Below are 22500 nucleotides of genomic sequence, written 5' to 3' on the forward strand. Positions count from 1 at the left end.
TGGTCTGCAGACAGCCGTCACCAGCGGCCTAGTGTCGGGTTTGGTTTTGGCAGTCTTGCTTTGAGACTGCCAAAGTCGAAATGAGGCCTTAGATTTCGGGTCTTTTCATGACCAGAATGTTGTACATCTTGTGTCAATTTTTTTAAGACAGAAGGTTCCCTTTCTTTCCTTCCCTTCCTTTCTTGTTACCGTACCTTCATTGTATGTCATCGCTACAGATTTAAAGCTCCTTTACATGGAGGTTATATACCACTCTGAAAGGATGAGCTGACAAATGAAGATTACCATACATGTAACTGTAGGTAATCCATATATAGGGGGTCATTCCGACCCTGGCGGTAAAAACCGCCAGGGCCGCGAACGACGGAAAAGCACCGCGAACAGGCTGGCAGTGGTTCCTGGGCCATTCTGACCGCGGCGGTAAAGCCGCGGTCAGAAAACCGGGTCCGGCGGTTTCCCGCTGGATTAACCCCGGTTGGCCCAATCCGCCATGGGGATTCTGACTCCCTTCCCGCCAGCCTGTTTCTGGCAGTTTTTGCTGGCGGGAACGGGTATCCTGGGGCCCCCTAACAGGGCCCCATTAAGCTTTTCACTGTCTGCCTAGCAGACAGTGAAAAGCGTGACGGGTGCAACTGCACCCGTCGCACACCTGCAACACCGCCGGCTCCATTCGGAGCTGGCTTCAGTGTTGCAGGCCGCTTTCCCGCTGGGCCGGCGGGCGCTATATTGGCTAGCGCCCGCCGGCCCGGCGGGAAAGTCAGAATGGCCCCAGCGGTCTTTCGACCGCGGAGCGGCCATATGGCGGTACACGCCAGGCGGGCGGCAACAGCCGCCCGCCTCGGTTGGAATGAGGGCCATAGTATGCTAAACAATAGCCAGCCCAAAAATAACTGCTTTCACCACTAGATTAATCCATAGACCATATTTGACACCATGGGAAACTCAAGTTCTCCTAGTTATTATAATTCTCTTGCTTGCCCTGCATGGCTCGGTTTCCCCATTCCCTTCTCATTTTGTACTCTCATTCTCTTTCTCTCACACAGACATGTACACAAAGTCTATCTCCTTTTCTCTGTCCCACGCACACATGCATGCACTCACAGCCTCTAATTTACCAAATGCTTTGTTGTTTCATTGTCATTAATATTTATAAAATAAGCTTTACAAGCGCCCCTAGATCCCACAAACAAACACTTAACAGGCAGTAGCAAAGCAAATGAGTCTGGCTATAATGTGCTAACACAGTCATGCACATGGGCATACATACTCTTTGAACTGTGTTTCTGTCAACCTGTCTCTTCCTTTTCAATACTAATTTGGTAGGAAACAGGGGGTGCTTCCCGAATCGCTTTAAAAAGATCCACGGTTATATATCATCCCGAATTACTGTCAGCATCTCGATACACAAATCCACCAGGTCAAAAAAAGGTGTCATTACTTCCTCAAAAAGGCCTTGCTTTCAGAAATATCATTCATAAATCCCCAAATAAAGCTTTGGAATACACATATGCATCATTAGTCTTGAAGATTAAACTAGATATATTTTCAATAGTTGTATTCTTGATTCCTAAGGGATAAAGGTTAAATAATTATATTTATGTGAAGGTAAGTGTACTTATTCTATCCTGACCTTACGATATCCTGGTAGTGGATATTTTGGCATGTAAATAACTAAACTCAATAATCTGGAATTAAATTGTAATGGTCAGATCTGTGGGACTCCTTTTCACGTCACTGGCATTTAGTATTGCTCTTTTTCTCTCCTTGGATTTCTAAGAAACTTCTGTAATTAGACATGGAGTGGACTACTTGACTTTTCATCTTGTAACCGAGTCTGCAACCGTCCATATGCCAATGTTAAAATCTATGCCGTTCCCCAGGGGCTATGTTAGTATGATTAGAGAATTTAAGAAATAAGCTTAACATAAAATTCAATGCAACCAAACATATCAACATTATTTATGTCAAACAAATCAGTATGTATGATTGAAACTTCTCTGTCTGATATAATTATTTATCTAACTCGGTTTATTGGAATATAATACCACCAACCATGTTTTCATTTGGGAAATTGATTCAAAATTATACGTCTTTAGCTACAATGGTTTTTGGTTGATTAATCTGAGTTTTTTTGTTACATGAAGGAGGGAGTGTATATGAATTCCGATGGATCTAAAATGACAATTCTGCCGTTTGGAAAAGGTCAACCTGACAATCTTGGGGATGAAGACTACATTGGTTCCTGGTTCGTAGAGAATGGTAAAAAGGTTGCAATTATATTTTAAAATTCACAGATAGACATGGACAGGACTTGACATGTGAAGGGTGCAAGAGGTAATGCAATTACTACCCAGTTATATTCAGTTATAAGCTTAATAAGATATGATTTAAATGTAGGACATCAGACTGATTTTGCTGACCAAATGCAGAGCTGTGAATTGTGTTCACTTGAAGAGTGTTCACCTGTAACCCAAGCCTTCTTAAAAATACGGTTTGTGAGATGACATTTTTTGCATTGTAAATTGTTATGGGAAAATGCTCATCTGATTTATTTTGAAATATTGCATTATTTTCTTTAACCATATTTATCTGATTCACTGTGTAGAAATAAAGAATGATGAGCACTGAATCAATTGTTCAAAACTCATTAATACCAAACAAGGACACAGATGCACAGAGTGTAAAAATGCTTTTTATTATCAGAAGAGGCAAATCCTTGAGTGAGTCATGTTGCCCCTCCCCTTCCTCACAATGGTAATAAATAACATATTATACTTGGCACAACTTAATGCCATGATATTAGTTGAAGTGTACTCATTTAACAAAAGATATTTACTCTAAATCAGAATGAAACAGGTTACATTTGTGCAATGAGGTACAATTACAATGAAGAGATACGTAAGTACTGGGAGAGCTGTTTCCAAAGATAAAGATGTTGTGGTAAAAAGGTAAAATGTGAGTATATATATATGTGTGTGTGTGTATATATATACACACATATATATATATATGTATATGTGTATATATATATATATATATATATATATATATATATATATATATATATGAAACACTTAAAAAAACACAGGTTACAGGGACGTTATAGTTAGGTTCACATTTTACACATACAAAACCATAGAAATTGAGCTGTCATAGTTGGAGTTATTTCAAGTAACTATAACTTGCGTCTAAGGAAACTATAACTTGCACCCACACCATGTACTGCTATATGCCCCACAAATTACAGCACTAATGACATCTTTGATAATATCATTGCTAATGTAATTGGAACATGTGCAGTAAAATCATTGATCAAATAACTGTGCATGGCAGAGAGGCAAGTTGTAATTACCTTAAGGTGCGAGTGATGGTCAGCCATGTGGCCAACTCTTAAAACAACCCAATCCTGCGCTGTGCCCGGCCTTCGCCCAAGGTTGGCTGCACAACTAGGCTCTGTGGCTGACCCTATAATCACTCAACACCATGCTGCACACAGCTTTCATCTTTGGGAAGTGAGGGTTGGTCCTCAGGCCTGGCCTATGTCCAGGCCCAGCAGCCAATCTTGCTGCATGCACCAAATCCCAAGCTGTGTACCGCCTTCAGCACGGTGCAGCATGAGCTTGGATGCAGTTTCTATTTTTTTGGGATCTGTGGATTCACCTGCGGATCTGCAGTCCAGGCAAAAAAAGAATAATTGGGCAATTTTTTGCCCATGAGGGATCCTGAACGGACAACTCTATGTGTCCTATGGTGTCAGGAAACCTGCATCATGACCCATTATGTGTTTTTTCACTGATCATTTCCCACCCCTGAGCTGATGAGACAAAAGATAATGACACACGCAACTTTTCTGTCCGGGTGCGGAGAGCCAATCAGGGTATTGTTTTCCCCGAATCTGTGGATCCAGATCCGCAATTCTGAATCTGAATCTGCATCCCCCTATATCTATATTTTTAAAACTCTAATATGTCACAAAATACTAAACAGACTTACACCAAATCATGAAGAGAGTGCTTTCAGGACCAAGATCTAGCTTTCTGCCAAATGTGGTGCAATTCCGTTCAGCAGTTCGGGCTTTAGTCGTGTTCAAAATTTGAAAAATCCCATTGACATAGAATGGGGAGAATGTGTTTTAAGACATCCCCTTTTTGTCAGCCCCACCTTGACAGATCACCCGAAACTCTCTAGAAAGCAGTTGAACTGGCCAAAATATAAGTTGAGAAAATGTTGTGAAGACTTTTTTAACGTTGGCAAAATGAAAAATGCTCCTGCCTTGGTAAAAAAAAGTCCTAGCTATAACTATATATATATATATGTAAATACCTAAGTTTACGTACAGATATTGTGGGAAAACTTGACTGATTGCAAAAGCCCCCAAATCTTTTGCCCCCATTTTTCACTTATGTTTTGTGTTTTTCTGACTCTGATGGTGCCCTGGGCACTGCTAACCAGTCCAAGGGCCTGTGGTCTGATTAAAATGCTTATGCAAATTAGGCTGCATCAACCTACCCATAAGTCCCTAGTGTATGGTAGGGTACGTAAGTTTAGGGACCCCGGAGCAGGTAGTACACTCATAGTTTTTTTAAAATCAAGCCTGCCTCGCTGGCTGCTTTTAAGTTACAATTAACCCCAACCTTATTCTTACATGTACACCACCCCTAATGCATGCCCTATGTGTCCCCAGGGTTGGGTGCAGTGTAACTATATAGTTAGAGACCTTATAAAAGATGTTTTATAAGCCCTGGTGAGGGGAAAATACTAAATTTGTTTTAATCCGTTGTAGTGAATGGGCTCCACAGGCTAACATGGGTAGATTTTGTTTTAACATAATGAAGTTTTATTTTCCAGTGAAAGGAGCCAAATATGGCATTCCCACTGTTGCACATAATATAACTTATACCTAGAAAGAGTTATAGAACTCTTTCTAAATGTTACCAGTTTCAGCTCTGTAGTTCCCTTCTCTGATTGGCCAGCCTCTAGCAGCCTGGCCATGCTGCCTTGATAAGGTGTGTATTGACCTGGGCTGAACATAAAGGAAGTGCCTGGGAGAGGAAAACTGCCTCAGCAGATAGTGAAACCGAATAGGGGAGAGCAGCCAAACTGTACTTCAAAGGAGGAAAGGACATTCGGACTAGCAAATGGACCTCCCTCATTTCTTGCAAAACCAGACAGGCAGGTGCCCTCTGATTAGATTAGAAGAGGGCTGGAAAGGGGTGTGTTAAAGGAAACCTAGCCACACCAGTAGGTGAGCTCAGCCAGACCTAACTCTGAGCTATAATGTTTGCCATCTTGGATTTTGGGAGAATTTTGCTCCCTGGAATTGATTTTTGCCACACTTTCCAGGAAGTTGTCGCTAAAGGAGGTGGTGACCTGCACATGATTGAACAGAGCTCCCCCAGCTTTCCACCCCAGAAGAAAGGATAACATTGGCAGAGCAGTACCCCCCCACAGATCTATACTGGAACAAGACAAGAAGAAGAAGGACTACCCTGCTGGATCCCTGGTCTGCATCTGGATACCACACCCAGAAGGACTGCACCAGCTGCACACTTGGGCTTCCCCACAAAAAGGACTTTGCCTGACCTCTACTGCTTCAGGAATAGACTCCCTGTTTGCTACAGGTATAAAATAACTGACCAGAGTCCCCTGATTCAAGCCAGGAAGAAATTGACCAGCTGACCAGTGACCACTGGTCATTTTTGGATTTAAGCCAGGTGCATTCTGGGAGTTGGAGTTCCTAACCCTCAAAGACCAACTCAGAGCTTTTGGAAACTTTGGGTGAGTTGTGGACTCCAAAAGGATCTTCAGAACCTTCTGGAAGAAGATCCAGAAGTTTGGAGAAGTTTGGAGCAACTTTGGAAAAAAGCTTCATAAGTGGACCAACCGGACGTTGTGAGTCAAGCCAGCTTACATCGACCGCAACCCGGCCTGACTTGCAGGTTTGTCCCGCTGAAAGGTTCTGGAGCCCCAGACCTTAAGGATTTCACAGGGGGCTTGTAGAAAGGCAATCCAACAATGTAAACTTGAACTCGGCTTGCTGTGGTGGGTTGTCCGACGTCAGAGAGAAAAAGCCCCCAAAAAGTTTCTAAGTCTGAATGTAAAAAGTTTACTGAGGCTTCCTGTGCAACATATCAGAGGATGGCTCCAGCGTGGTTGGCTTCAATTTCAAGTTTGCCCGATGCATTTTTCTGTCAGAAAAAATCGTCTTAGCCTGAAGGTAGAATTCTTCACAGAGGTCTCCTACGTCGTGTATCCGAAAGGGCTGCAGGGAGGTCAGATCATCCGTGTGATTTTTTACCAGTGAAGACAATCTTCAAGAAACAGCCAAAGGGGCATATTTCAGAAAAGTGACACTTTTCTTACACCCTTTAGCGCCCCCCTAATGCCACCATGTGTGCACTGTATTTAAAATATGGCGCACTAATGGCAATAGTTAGCGGACTAGTGTAAAAATTTGTGATACTCCTGCAAAGCACCCATAGACCCATTGTAATCCATGGAACCCTCCTTTTAATGCCTGCTCTGAACAGGCGTTAAAAGTGCTGAAAAATGGCGCAAGGAAAACTCTAAGATTTCCTTGTGCCATTTGTTTGGCCCCCCTAATGGGGGAACACCTCCTTTGCCTATATTACACCTGGTGCAGGCATAATGTAGCACAAAGGTTTACAAAGTGGCACAATGCATGCATTGCATCATTTTGTGAATATGGTGCAGCGTGTTTGGCCTTCTAACACCACATTAGCATCAAAAGATGATACAAATTTTGCATTGGAATGGCACTAGGGACTCTTAAATATGTCCCTAAGGGCCTAATTAAGAGCCTTCCCGACAGAATAGCCTGTCCGCCAAACTGCGGACAGGGTAGCTGCTGCTGTAGTGGCAACCACCCCCCCGGACCTATTAGGTGTTTCCCACTAGGCTGACGGGCGGAATTCTCGGCAAGCGCCATGAAACAGGATGGCCCTAAAACCTGCTCTCCCTATGCAATTTCCCATGGGAATTTTAGCCATGATTACAGCCCGAACCGCTAAACAAAATTGCACCAAATGTGATAGAAAGCTAGGTCTTAGTCCAAAGAAACAGTTTTTTTTAATTTTGTGCAAATCCATCCAGTAGTTTTGGATTTATTAGAGGAAAAAGAAATATAGATATCTAGGGAAGCAGATTAACCATGGATCCAACAGGTCCCATACTGAGTTCTTATTGGCTTCCAACACTTCAATCAGGAAGTGTTGGCTGCCATCTTGGGACTCAGACTCATCCAAGTTCCAAGAAATAAGGCAAAAAAAAAAAACATAAGGGGGCAGAGTAGGAACCCTGACGCCCCCTAAGGATCCCACCAGTGCCCAAAACCATTTTTTTAAAGGAATTTTGCCACAAATTCAAGAGCATCCAAAAATAAACAAGGAATACAACGCTGATAAAATTCTCCATAAATTGAACTGTGTGCCTGTCATTTAAGTGAGACATACTGGGGCCCATGTGTTGCAAGATGGTGGGACAGTCTTATCACCAATACTTGTAGCACTGGCTAGGAAAGGATGCAAAGAGCACTGAGTGTTTCCATCCCACAACACGCTTTCCTCCTTCGTCAGCGTCTTCCAGTTACAAATAGGGCTGCTACCAGTGCTCTGAGCCATTCTGCTGACGACATCAGGCAACACTTCATTTTCAACTGTTATCCTTCATTCAAAATGTATTTTCCTAAAGTAACTGATGAGAAGCTGTGACTGCTAAATGTAGTGTGCTTCATGAAGCACCTGTACTGTTGTGTTGGGGGCCCTCATGCTACTAAAAGGAGGTGACACAGTGTACGAGAGTACCATCTTGGCTGGCATGTTACCCCCATTTTTACATGTATGTCAGTTTGTTTTTGCATGTCTCACCGGGATCCTGCTAGCCAGGACCCCAGTGCTCATAGTTTGTGGCCTGAATGTGTATACCTGTGTAGTAACTAACTGTGTCACTGAGGCTCTGCTAACCTGAACCTCAGTGCTTATGCTCTCTCTGCCTTTAAATCTGTCACTACAAGTTAGTGACCACTTTTACCAATTTTAATTGGCACACTGGAACACCCTTATATTTCCCTAGTATATGGTACCTAGGTACCCAGGGTACTGAGGTTCCAGGAGATCCCTATGGGCTGCAGCATTTCTTTTGCCACCCATAGGGAGCTCAGAAAAACCTTTACACAGGACTGCCATTGCAGCCTGAGTGAAATAACGCACACGTTATTTCACAGCCATTTTCACTGCACTTAAGTAACTTATAAGTCACCTATATGTCTAGCCTTCACTTGCTGAAGGTTAGGTGCAAAGTTACTAAGTGTGAGGGCACCCGTGTACTAGCAAAGGTGGCCCCACATAGTTCAGGGCCATTTCCCCGTTCTTTGTGAGTGTGGGGACACCATTACACGTGTGCACAACATATAGGTCAATACCTATGTGTAGCTTCACAATGGTAACTCCGAACATGGCCATGTAACATGTCTAAGATCATGGAATTGTCCCCCCATGCCAAATCTGGTATGGGGGAGCCAATTCCATGCATCCTCGGGGCTCCACAATGGACCCAGGGTACTGCCAAACCAGCTCTCTAGGTTATTCCCTGCAGCTACTGCTGCTGCCACCCCACAGACATGGTTCTGCCCTCCTGGGGTCTGGGCAGCCCAGTTGCAGGAAGTCAGAACAAAGAATTTCCTCTGAGAGAGGGTGTTACACCCTCTACCTTTGAAAATAGGTGTTAAAGGCTTGGGAGGGGTAGCCTCTCCCAGCCTCTGGAAATGCTTTGAAGGGCACAGATGGTGCCCTCCTTGCATAAGCCAGTCTACACCTATTTGGGGAACCACCAGTCCCTGCTCTGGCATGAAACTGGACAGAGGAAAGGGGAGTGACTACTCCCCTGTCCATCCCCACCCCAGGGGTGGTGCCCAGAGCTCCTCCAGTGTGTCTCAGACCACTGCCATCTTGGATCTAGTGGTGTGAGGGCACTCTGGAGGCCTCTGAGTGGCCAGTGCCAGCAGGTGATGTCAGAGACCTCTCCTGATAGGTGCTTACCTGACTAGGTGGCAAATCCTTCTCTGAGGGCTAGATAGGGTCTCTTCAGTAGGCCCCCAGATAACGACTTGCAAGAATTCACCAGAGTTCCTCTGCACCTCTCTCTTTGACTTATGCCAAGGATCGACGGCTGACTGCTCCAGGACGCCTGCAAAACTGCAACAAAGTAGCAAAAGGACTACCAGCGACATTGTAGAGCCTAAGCCTGCCATCCTTCTCGACTGTTTCCTGGTGGTGCATGCTTTGGGGGTTGTCTGCCTTCATCCTGCACTGGAAGCCATGAAGAAATCTCCCATGGGTTGAAGGCATCCTCCCCCTGCTCCAGCAGGCACCAAACTTCAGCATCACTGGTACTCTGGGACCTCTCTCCTCCTGACGAGCATGGCCCCTGGAACACAGGTGGTGGACCCAAGAGACCCAGACAGTCCAGTGGTCCAACTGTACAAATTTGGAGGAGGTAAGTCCTTGCTTCCCCTCTCCAGACAGTAATCCTGTGCACCATGTGAACTGCGGCTACAAGGGCTTCTGTTCACATTTTCACAAAATTCTTCATGCACAGCCAAGCCAAGGTCCCCAGCACTCTGTCCTGTGATGCTCAGCTCCCTAAGTTGAACACCGGAGTCGTGGGACCCTTTTTTGCAGTGTTGAGATGACTGCCATGTTCAGACTTCTTGAACCCATGGTCAAGGACTTCTGTTGGTGTTTCCTGCTTGTGCATGGGCTCTCTACGTTGCTGAGGGACTCCTCTGTCTCCTCGCCCAAGTGGCAACATCCTGGTCGTTCCAGGGCCCAGGCAGCACCCTTTTTCTTTAACGGCAACTCTTGCAGGTAGCAAGGCTTATTTGCTGAATTTTGCCAAGAAAACAACTCTGCATCCTCCAGCACTCTGTTGAACATCTTCTGCATGAAGGAAAAGTTCCTAGCACCTTTCATTGTTGCAGAATCTTCAGCTTCTTCCACCTGGAGGCAGCCATTTTGTACCTTCATCCGGGGTTTAGTGGGCTCCTGCCCCCTGGACACTTTTGCGACTCTTGGAATTGATCCGCTTCCTTTGCAGGTCCTCAGGTCCAGGAATCCGTCTTCAGTGCTTTGCAGTCTGTTGTGGTCTTTGCAAAATCCCTTATCACAACTTTAGTGTGTTTCTGGGGAAATAGTAGTATTTTACTCCTACTTTCCAGGGTCTTGGGGTGGGGTATCTTGTACACCCTTAGTGTTTTCATACACTCCCAGCAACCCTCTACACACTACTCTAGGCTAGGGGCCCATTCGTGGATCGCATTCCACTTTCTTAGTATATGGTTTGTGTTGCCTCTCGGCCTATTGCATCCTATTGTATTCTACAGTGTTTGCACTACTTTCTGACTGTGTTACTTACCTGATTTTGGTTTGTGTGTATATTTTTTGTATTGTACTTACCTCCTAAGGGAGTATATCCTCTGAGATATTTTTGGCACATTGTCACTAAAATAAAGTACCTTTATTTTTAGTAACTCTGAGTATTTTCTTTCTTATGATATAGTGCCTATATGATATAAGTGGTATAGTAGGAGCTTTGCATGTGTTCTAGTTCAGCCTAAGCTGCTCTGCTATAGCTATCTCTATCAGCCTAAGCTGCTAGAACACTACTAATCTACTAATAAGGGATAACTGGACCTGGCACAAGGTGTAAGTACCATTGGTACCCACTATGTGCCAGTCCAGCCTCCTACACACAGACACAGTGTATGGTTCTAGTAACTTGCCTCGGGCACGTACGCCCAGCGCTTTTTATTGGGAGGGTCACCTGACTGCTGACACATGTGTTGGATGGATGTGGAGTGTGTGTGAGAGCCAGCCCTCAGAAGAGTGGCTGGTTGGAACACTAGAATGTGTCCACCAGGACACTACATGTACATGTCATAGGATATTTGCTGCATCATTCAGATTCCAGAACTCTCCATAACAGAAATATGAGGAAAGTGTGTTTTAGTCAAAGTTTGAGGTTTGCAAGGAATTCTGAGTAAAACAACCTGGTGAGGGTCACATGAGTCACCACATCCTGTATTTCCCTAGGTGTCTACTTTTCAGAAATGTACACATTTGCTAGGATTTTTGAGGTGCCAGAAGAGCTAAGGACCAAAATCCACAGCTACAATCTCACCAAAAAATGGGTCAGTTTTGAGTGGAAAATGTGATGGTTCCATGTTGCATTTTGGGATGGGGCTTATCGTGGGCACTAGCTCTACCCACACAAGTGAGGTACAATTTTTTTCAGAATACTTAGATGCATGCTGGTTGGAAATACATTAGAGGCTCCTCACTGATCGCAGAATTTCCCTTTACAGTTTTACGTTTGCAAGGGATACTGGGTAAAACAACCTGATGATAGCCATGTAAGTCACCCCATATTGGATAACCCTGGGTGTCTATTTTGAAAAATGTACAAATTTGCTAGGTTTTTCTAAGTGCTGGCTGAGCTAGGGACCAAAATCCACAGCTAGCCACTTTGCATAAAATTGGTCAATTTTGAGTGGAAAGATGTGATATATCCATATTGCAGTTTGGGATATTCGCTGTCATGGGCACGAGGAGTACCTGCACAATGGAGGTACCATTTTTATTAACGACATGTGGGAACATGGAATAGCCGGATATGTATTATTACCAACTGGATTTCGCTGCATTTGTGCCTTCCAAATGTAAGCCAGCATGTAAGAACTAAAACATTTCGAAAAATTACTGTTTAAATCATATGCACATATAGGCACCCACAAATTCAGACCAATAACCATTTTTCCTAAAGCTCATATCTTGTGCTTATTTAAGAAATATGTAGGGTACCTTTATACCCATTTTCCACCCTACATATTTCACCATATGAATTGTTTTATACAATGAAAAACCATTGTATGGTACAGCTGAAATATTGTCTCTGGGTTCCTCAGGTTCTTGGAGAACCTACAAGCTATCTATCTATTTATCTATCTATCTATCTATCTATCTATCTATCTATCTATCTATCTATCTATCTATCTATCTATCTATCTATCTATCTATCTATCTATCTATCTATCTATCTATCTATCTATCTACCTATCTAGCTATGTTTCAAGGTTGGGAGCACACTGCCTCACATACCAGCTCTAAATTTGCACTAATGCATCATGGTAAATGCAGAACATGCTTACAGTTACTTAAGTAATAGTCTTTCATTTTTTACCCTAGTTGGTGTAGCCTGTGCTGTGTACCTCTAGTTATGTGATTTATTCCTCTGATAGTAGAGATCAACAATTAATTTTGGGGCTTCTGGAAATGCAGCCGAAAGTCTTCTCAGGTATCTGTACCACTAACTGGGCAAAGGTGCATCAACATAACCTCATCAGCTCAGTAGCTCAATGGAGCCTTTTCAAATAGAAGGGTGGTGGGAGCACACTGTCTCACAACCCAGCACTCAATTTGCCCTAAAGCATCATATTAAATGCAGTGCATGGTAATACTTATTTCAGTAGTAGTCTTTAACTTTTCACCCATATTGCGGGCAGGGAAACAGATGTCTGCTCCTATCCAAATGGGAGCCTGTTTAAATCTCTTACACTGGCTCACAGGAAACTTGTCTTCCCTGCCCCTACAGCTGCAGGCAGGGAAGACATGTTGGCTCCTGCCCAGCAGGAAATTTTAAAATCCTACCGCCAGGAGAGAGCAACCATATATTTCCCTGCCAGCTCTAGTGTGGGCAAGGAAACTACTCTGTTCCAGGGGTGAGCTCCCTGGGACAGAGTGATTGAGCTGGCCCCAGGAGATAGGTTCCCGGGGTCTTTCAAGGCTCATGGAGGGGACTACATGTCCCTCTCTCTTTAATGCTAATTTCTGCCCTAGATAATGGGGTCCACAGGACTTTGAAATGCTCAGGGAAGGGGGCTGTGTGGCCCCTCTCTCCCCCTTTTTACAACAATCGGCCCACAGGGGATGGAGTCCCTAAGGCCTTTTAAGGCTTGTGGGGGGCGTGCAACCACCATTTTTTTTCACAGAGATCGGCCCAAGGAGATCAGGTCCCAGGGCCCCAAAAATGCTTGGGGAGAGGGGACATGTATCTCCTTCCCTCCCCTTATTTAAGATAACCAGCCCCTGAAATGGGGTACCCGGAACCCAAAATGGGGTTGGGGTTGGAGGGGACCTCCTCAAATATTTTAAAAAAAATGTCACGCCACCATTTTCTTTTTTTGTTTGGAGTGCTGCGGGATAGTGGCAAATATGCCTACTTTTTTTTAATTGTGGTCCCGGGGGTGGGTCCTTCTGGGTCCCCCCCACATGACGTAGGGGGCAGGATATCTCTATCTTGCCCACTTATTAAGTGACAGCTATCCCGTTTGCAGTATTACTAACCCCATAGGATAGAAATAATTTTTTTTGTTTTGCTAATAACTCTTCTGCCAAAATACAACACCCTCTTCAGCTAGTATCTGCAAAGTTTTGGGGTGATCCGTCAAGTGGTGACAGAGGAAAAGGTGGGATAAAAAACACATTTTCCTCATTCATTTTTCCATAGGGATTTTGAACAGTGCCGAAACCCCTGGACAGAATTACACCATCTTTGGCAGAAAGGTAGCTCATGGTTCAGAAAAAGCCCTTTTTGTTATTTGTTGTTCAGTAGTTTTTGAGAAATTGAAGGAAATCCAAATTTGTATATATAGGGACCCCAAGGATTTGTGACCCCTCCTGAACAATGTGCTGAGATTCTCATTGGTTGCCAACACTTAAACTAAGATGTGTTGGCCACCATGCTGGGACTTGGCTTCAGCCGGTTACCACAAAAAAGAATTTAAAAAACAATAGTAAACAGGGTACAGACACCCTGACACCTTCATTCTGGTGCTGGATTCGCAAAGGGTACCCTCCCCAGGGCTAAAAAGCCTTTTTTTAAAACATTTTTGCCAGGAGTTGTGGTGGATCTGTGGATCTGGGGAAACGTTTTTGAAAAAAATGAAGCACAGGCTCCCAATCTTCGTAATTCTGGAGCCCCTTGGCTGCCAAGTGCCGGGGACATAATCTAATGCATGTAGTATAATGCTTATATTATATATATATATATATATATATATATATATATATATATATATATATATATATATATATAATGTGGGGGAGCCACCAAACCACCCCTGCAGGCCCAGCAACACCAGATCCCTGTGGTTTGAATCTAATTGTGTGGGGGGACTGTGGTCCCCCCCACAGCACCAAGGATCACCACCTCCCTGGGGCTTTAAGCTAATTGTATGCTGGGGGCTGTGCAGTCACCCCATAGCCAGGGACCACCACCTCCCAGGGGCTTTAATCTTATTCCATGCAGCGGGCCACGTGGGCCCCCCCCACCTAGGGACCCCACCTCACTGCGGAAAACACTAGAAAATAGAAAGGGGGTCAGGTTTGGACACCCTGGAGCCCTGGGAACCACCACCTTCCTGGGGCTATTCTGTGTTGGAGGGGGACCCATGGCCCCCCTCGAGGAGCCACTGATGGGCCTGTGGCCACCACCCTTTAGAGTCAGCTCCTGCTATGTGCTAGTGTACCCACCTCAGGACATAACTGTTTGCTATGACTTGGTGGCAGCTTTGACAGCTGCAGCCAAGTCACAGCAATCACCCTTCTCTGATAAAAGGCGAGCTATCAAATAGCTCTCCCTTCATCGTAAAAGATGTTTCCTCTGTCTGCCTGCCCATGAAGCTTTAGCAGCTCCCTCTCTGTGACAGCAATGCTGGCTCCCACAGGAGGTGGGGAGCCAGCTGGAACTGTAGGGGCCAATAGGCTACCCCAACAGGTCACATGGGTGGGCTTCATAGGTTTGAGGTCGTAGGGGCCATAATCAGCCCTGGTGAGTGGGGCCACGCGGATCTATTCTTAAAAAAATAAAAAGAAACAATAAATAATTAGGTAGGTTCCAGGGAATAGGGTTCCTGGGGCTGAGATCGACTTTGGGAGGGGTCCGTGTGGCCTCCTCCCCTAAAAAAAAATATATATATTTGGGTTGGGCCCCAGGGAATGGGGTCCCCTGGTCCGAGATCGGCCTGGGGAGGGAGGACATGTGACCCCCTCACAACAACAAAAAAAAATTTAGAAGTCTCGGCCCTGGGGGGATCAGGTACCGGGGCAGAGATCTTCCTTAGGGGTGGGGCCACGCTGTCCCCCCAAAAAGTAATAATTAGGCCAGGCTTTGGGGGGACGGAGTACTGGGGCCAAGATTGGCCGGGGGGGGTGCACCATCCCACTCCTCAAATAATTAATGGTTAGGCCGGGTCCTGGTGGATAGGGTCTCTGGGGCCAAGATCGGCAGCCCACCCTCTGGAACTTTTTTTTTTAATAAAATGAATAATTAGGCTGGGGGATGGAGTGGATAAATATATATATAAATTCACTGAAAAAAACAAAGGATACAGGTTTGCAGGGATGTTATAGTTAGGTTCTGAATTTACTCATACAAAAACATAGAAATCTAGCAGTGATAGTTTTATAGTTAGAATTCTTGCAACTAACTAAAACTCACACCTTAAGGTAACTATAACTAACTCGCGGATATATATATATATATATGTATATATATATATATATATATATATATATACACACCTTTGCTTCGCCTATATAGATGTATATATGTAGATAGGTAAAGGTGAAAACATTACAAAAATAATGTTTATTTAAACAGATCTAAATATTTATTTTATATATATATATATATATATGCAGAGCAATTTCTTAAAAGAATACAAGTATCAAAGCAGAATTTTTATGTTTTTATTTCAAAATGACAATATTTTTTTTTTCTTTATAGGACACGTGACCTGGAATGATTACCCTTTAAATCTCTATGCATTCCCTTTTGTCTGCAAATATTATCTGGGCAATCGGTAAGGCTTCCCTATTTTCCACAGTTTTCAGAAAAAAGTGCAAAAGCTTAAAAATGCATAGGATTTTCATTACATTGAAACATTCTTCATTACAACAGTAATTCAGTTATTTATCATGTGTTTTATAGTGCAATACAAACTGCACACAAATTGTGATGACAGTTATCTTTAGGGCTCTTTTTTTATATCAAGTGAGGGTTAATGAGGTTAGGGTATACACTTTACCCTAAAAGATCGTATCTCTATATGAGGAGCACCACTGAGATGCTAATTGAGTTGGTTAGTCATGGGGTAACAACAGTGCTGCTCAATCAATTGTTAGTGGCAGAAGAAGCACTCGCTACACCACCGTCAGTTTGAGTGTGCTCGCCACAGATATTCCTACACTTCATTTTCAGATCATAGTGTCTGATTTAGAGTCTTGTGGATTGGATACTCTGTTGTAAACATGACAGATATCTTATCTGCCATATTACAAGTGCCATAGGATATGATGCACTTGTAATACAGGAAACAGGATATCCGTCACATTGGTGAGAGAGCATTTCATCCATCATTCTAAATTAGGCCTTTAGTTCTTGGCTTAATCTAACTTTTACACCTTTGTTTGTACAGTTTGTATAGGCTATTCAAAACAAAGAACATAATGCAGAACTACTCATTGTAAAGCAATCAAAATATAAAGTGATGCAATAAGGGTCTCTGCTTAAAAATGACTTAAAAGGAAAGAGGTGTTGGCATGGCAATATGTCTTGCTTTTCTAAACAAGCACTGACCAGGTCAATAGGTTTGGCTTGTAACTGAAAAAAATCCTCAGCTAAATGTGGCATTCAAAAGTCCTCTTAGTTTTGAAAGGCTGCAGTTAGAACTTTCATGATGCAGGTTGTAGAAAAGATCCCGTAGAGTGAGACACAGTTCTTTGAGGCTGCAGTATCTTAGGCCCTTACTAGGGGACCACTAAGGCAGGCACATATCCTTTCTGTAGAAAGCTAAAACACCATAGGCAGTATCTAGAAATCCCATTAGAGTACACCATATTGTTGCATTTTGTCTAGAACATCTGCCCTACTGACTGGTTTCACAGGCTAAGAGCAAGCTCTTTTAATTAGTCCCCTTGAAAGCTGAAAAATAAGATTCTACTACCCTAACAGAGTCCCTTCCACTACCACAACAGCGTTTGATATAAAAAAGAGTCTGGAGAAGTTAGAGCTCTTGAGAGCTTTTACAGCATGGCTGTGGAACAAGCTCCTACATGACATGGTAGAAAAGGTTGCCATAGGACTTTTGTCTTGGGAACAAGACTGCTGGATTTGAGTGGCAGCACCAGCATGCATGGGGTACTGAATCTTATCCTACACCATCTGATAGCTGTCAGCCTAACCCTTTCGGCAAGCTAGCAGCACCTCATCAGAACCCAAGAATAAAGGTGATTTGTGGCAGCCTAATGCATGACACGCTAAGCCTTCGCAGGCAAGTCGTGGTTGAGCAGTTCTTACCCTTTTCTCTCAGTTACACAAGTCTCATACATGCAAAAGACAACCAAAAGCAGGATTTGGCTCAATACATTTTATTGAACCAACTGTGTTCCATATAAAGAGAAATTAATTATTACTATTACGATAATGAAACACAACACTATTATTGTGGTTACCAGAAAAGTGAAGCAGATAAAAAGTTCCACCATACTGTCACTATAGGGAATCAAAAATCCCTACCTGCACTACTAAATATGTACATGAGAGCAATAGAAGTGTTAGCCCAAATCTATTCTCTGCTAAGAAACCTAGGGCCAGATGTATGAAAAAGGCCTTTTGCGAATCAGAAATAGCGATTTTTAAGAAATTGCTATTTCTGATTCGCAAAATGCAATGTATCACATTTGCAATTCGGTAATAGCGATTTCTTAAAAATCATAAATGCTATTACCGAATCGCAAATTGCGATACCTGCCCCCATTCGCACATATGGGCCTGTAGGCCCATATTTCAGAATTTTTTGCATTTCCAAAATTGCGAATTCGTAACTGGAATTCGCAATTTTTGGAAATGAAAAGTCCAGGGTGCTGGGGGCCTTAGGCCCCCTCTGCTGCACCCCAAAATATTTTTTTTACAACATGTAAGGTGCACACATACCAAAAGGACATGTGTGCTTTACATGTAAATTTTATAAATGCATCTTAAATACATTTTTAAAATTTGCACATGGTTACCACCAAGTTCAACTTGGTGGTAAATAGCAATTCCTTAATGCCCAATTCGCATTAAGGAATTGTTTGTTACATGTGCTTTAGAAATCGCCAACAAGGATTCCTTATTTGTAATTTCTTATTAATAGAGTTGCAATTTGCGACTCTCTAAATAGGGTCGCAATTTTAAGGAATCGCTATTTTAGCGATTCCTTAAAATTGGATTCAGAATGCCTTTGATTCATCCTGAAATGGCTTTTTGCATTCGCAAACGGGCATTTGCACCATTTGCGAATGCAAAAAGCTTTGAAACATCTGGCTCCTAATCCCCATATCAGTGCAAAAGGTAGAGAAGAGGTCTGTTGGTCTGCTAGCAGTCCTCCCAAGTGTATGGGGAGGAAACGCCGGGTTTAGAAGAACTGCGATGACATGGTGCAGCATAGGTTGGCTGGCTGACTTGAATGTCCTCTCTGCCTTAGCTTGAGGAGAGTGTTGTTTTATAATGAAATATGTTGTTATTTTGAGAACTGCCCTGATGTGATAACATGTCTTTTCTGTGTAAGGTAGACAGTGTATTCTATGGACCGGCAATACCTTGCAAATAATCATTTATAGCCTTGGGCTGAGCACAAGATGAAATGTCATGCAAGAAGACTAATATTTTCTGTATGGAAGGGCAACGGATAAAAAGAATATGACAGCTCCACTAAAATGAAGCTTTTGTTAAAATAAATAAAGGAATACAATTAATTTCAACTAGGTGAAAGGACACAGGCCTCAGGCCCAGAACTACGATAATGAACCCATGCAACATGCTAAAATAAGCCCCACAACAAGGTTTCACTTTTTCAAGAGGGGAAAACCTTGGATTGGGAACAGCTACTACCAAGCAATGTTCCATTTCAAAAAGGCTGGAGAAGCTGGGGCTCTTGAGAGCCTGTACAGCAAAGTTGTGGAGTGGGTTCCTAGATAACCCGGGAGAAAATGTTTCACATTTTTTTCAGGGCAGGGAGTTGGAACCAGGCTGTTTTTTAATTCTTGGCAATGACTTACTTGATTAAAGTCATTACCAAGGGGATGGCACTCATTACCACAGCTACATCAGAATTTCTGACTCAGTTATGACTCGTTGCTGTACTATTGTCAGAAATGTTGACCCTTGGCCAGCAATGCTAAGGGAGCCCCATTAAAAACAGCACAGTCACTTTAATGCCTGCTGTGAGAAGGTTTTTTTAAAAATAACTCTGTGACGGTGCAGTATGGTGCACTGAAATCTTGTGGATTTCATTGCACTTTTCCTGCTGGGCTTTTTGGGAGGGAACGCCTACCTTGCATACATTATACCTGATGCAGGTATAATGTGGCGCAAGGTTTTATAAACTGGTTCAATTGTACCACTGTGCCAGTTTGTAAATGCGCCACTGTGTGGGGTACTGTTTGCACCACCGTAGTATTAAAAAAAACGATGCTACAATGGCGCAAGGGCTTCGTAAATGAGCCCCTTAATTTACAAAGGTTCCACCTCGAGAGTCAGCTATGATGCATAGTTGAAGAAACAAACATGAAAATAAAATAAGTTTAACTAAATTAAATATATTAAGAAAATCAGTAGGAAATCAGTTTCATTGGGAATATTCAAAACAAACAGTCAGAGTAACCTCATTGTATTTGGCAGCCCATATGGAGTTCTTAATACTTTTGTCCCTAATCAGTTGCCTACGAGTTGATTTCACAATCTACAGGTAACTAGGCTGCTCTCCGCTACATTTAAATACAAAGCATGAAACACGTCTGTATAATAAAAAAAAATGTCTGTCTAATTATGCGTTTATTGAGATGAGAAGTTTGTTCCACTTTTTATAATAGTCAATGGAAGCGAATCCAGTCGCAGGATTCACACATGGAAACATTTCCATTCAGAAAATGTTTATGTTAGGAGTGCAGTATCACACCTCTTTGGTAGTATTTTTTTAAAGCTGACATGGCAGTTAGGGAAGAACGAGTATCCATTCTACCTTTAGACGGGGTTGAGCTATTATACCATCACTAAGCCAATTTAGCAAATTGTTATAACTCCCACTATTTCACAACAAGCTGCTTCTATAGATTTTTACATAAAGATCTCACACAAGGTTCAGTTAATTCACTGAAAGTAGCCCACCCTTAATATTGATTTTTGGGATTTAATGCATTCAAACATTTCACAACATTTCGCAAATAAGTAAGAATAAATAATAATCTCAATAAATATTATGACAATAATATAATGCAATTTTAAAGGAATCATATTTAGATGAAGGTAACAGGTCGTATTTTTACCAGGCTTAGTAATATCAGGTTTATTTCATATCTTGAATTAAAGTATGGGCCCGTGTTTAATGTTCTACTTTGATCTCACATCTTTCTATGTGCTCTTTTATTATAGACTCTGCGGAACTGACGAACACTGAGATGTGCATGGGTCATATGACAGAAAGAAGTAACAATCATTCAGGCTTCTCATCAAAATACACCCATTTTTTAAATATGTGCGCAACTTTAAATGAAATGCTTGCTGTTTTCATATATCTCATACTCCTCCTTTTCAATCCTCTTTTAGCATAAAAAACCTTGATGAGCAAATGTTGTTTCCCTAATCTTTAACTACCTTTTTAACCTTACACAATTCAAACGTTAATACATGCTGTGTGCTTTTTCACTAAGAATAATCGTAGTCAATGTATACTCTCTCTCAATTTTTTTTTTAAGCTAACAAGTTGTCATGTGTGCTTCCTTCTTTATCTCCCATTACATACATCACTTGCACTAGAGCTCACAGTTACTTTACCCAACACACTTTACTCAATCCACCACTCAGCTCTAGGTACCCCAGCCCTCTTACCCTCTCACTACACTACTCACACTCACTCATTCCTCACACTACAAAATGGTATCTTACATCTGGGTGATCTGCCTAGGTGATTTACTCCTCACTGGTCTGAATAGGTCTTAGCCTGGACCTGCCTCAGATATTTACTATTCAGAGAACTAGGCTGGGCTAACAATGATCAATTTCTACATCTTACATGAGGATGGTCCTAACAGGGCTATGAAGCCTCAATAATACCTAACAATTTCTACATTTTACTTAGTGGTGGGGCTGATTACAGTATTAAACAAAATAAGTTCTCAGCTGCCTCTGCTTCCTAGATCTGTTGTGACTGTTCTAGTTAGTAGACATTCGTACATTTACATCTTTTATCTTGGGGGGGGTGGTGGTAATGTGCTAAAGTACTAAGCGAGAATAACTCTCCTCTACCACTGCATCTTACATTAAAGTTAACTCATGGTATTATGGATGAGTGCTGCTATGTGCCTCTGAATCTTAAAGCTGGATGGACCTTATTGAGATAGTCACTCCTTGTAGAAGCTAGCTGGGACTCCTAACCTATGCACTTCAAAGTCACATCTGTGTCTTAAATGTGTGTTGACCCCCCAGAGGTGTCAGGCCTGATAAGTCTCAGTTGCCTCTGCATGACACCTCTAGGTAGTCATGACTGAGGTAGTTAATCCAGGGTGAACCTTAGTAAATAATTAGGCCACCTTAATTCACAGACACTTAAGCATCTCACATATTGGTAGGTCAAACAGAGTAATTTGCAAACATGTAAGCAATAAAGCCACCTTAATTCCTTAACATTTTGCATTTTGGCAGAGGTGACCCTGTATTTTATTCAACATGTAAACATGGTAGAACTTTGTACCAGCTTGTGTTGAGAAAATAAATAAAACAAATCCTTCTGGTAAGAGCTCAAATTGTGGCTGATTTCTGCATCCAGTACTGATCCACTTGGTCTAAACAAATAAAGCTATCATGTAGAGAAACCCTTGTTCAGTCCTCAACTGGGGCCTTTCCTGGTACCCAAATCCTCTCTAACCATTTCAGTTATTTCTTCCACGCGGTCTTCATCGAGGGTCTAGCTAGCTTTCTTGGATAAATCTTGTATTTACTGGTGTGATAAGAATGCTTCTTTGTTGGCAGTAGTGTTCGGTGAACAGAATAGTTGAGGATATGAAAGAAAGTGGCAGATGGTTCTGTGATGTCTAGCGGGTGTGTCCGAATTAGATCATTCAATTCATGTTATAAACATTCATAAACATCAAGTATCACAAAAGCTATTGAAGAAATGGGCAAATCCAAGGATAAGGCAAGTAGGAAAATGCTTCTTTTGGTATGGTCAACCCCATTTGTTCTCAACTGATCATATTAGGATTTTGTCTCTGTGAACTGGGACACTGATAACCAGGCCCCAGTGCATGTGCTCTTACCCCAAAACGTTGAAATTAGATAAACTCCAAATTTGCATATTTCTTTTACCTATAAAACAAAAATATATGG

At 42.5% G+C, this 22500-nt stretch overlaps 1 long non-coding RNA gene across 1 annotated transcript; it reads left to right on the forward strand.

Moving 5' to 3' along the window:
• The first annotated feature begins 2152 nt into the window (after positions 1-2152).
• Positions 2153-21834, forward strand: LOC138288468 (uncharacterized). The gene is made up of 3 exons (XR_011202406.1): positions 2153-2259; positions 15862-15937; positions 20548-21834. It is a non-coding gene; the product is annotated as an uncharacterized lncRNA (long non-coding RNA).
• The last annotated feature ends 666 nt before the right edge of the window (positions 21835-22500 follow it).

The sequence above is a fragment of the Pleurodeles waltl genome, chromosome 4_1, assembly GCF_031143425.1.
Source record: "Pleurodeles waltl isolate 20211129_DDA chromosome 4_1, aPleWal1.hap1.20221129, whole genome shotgun sequence".
Lineage (NCBI taxonomy): Eukaryota > Metazoa > Chordata > Amphibia > Caudata > Salamandridae > Pleurodeles > Pleurodeles waltl.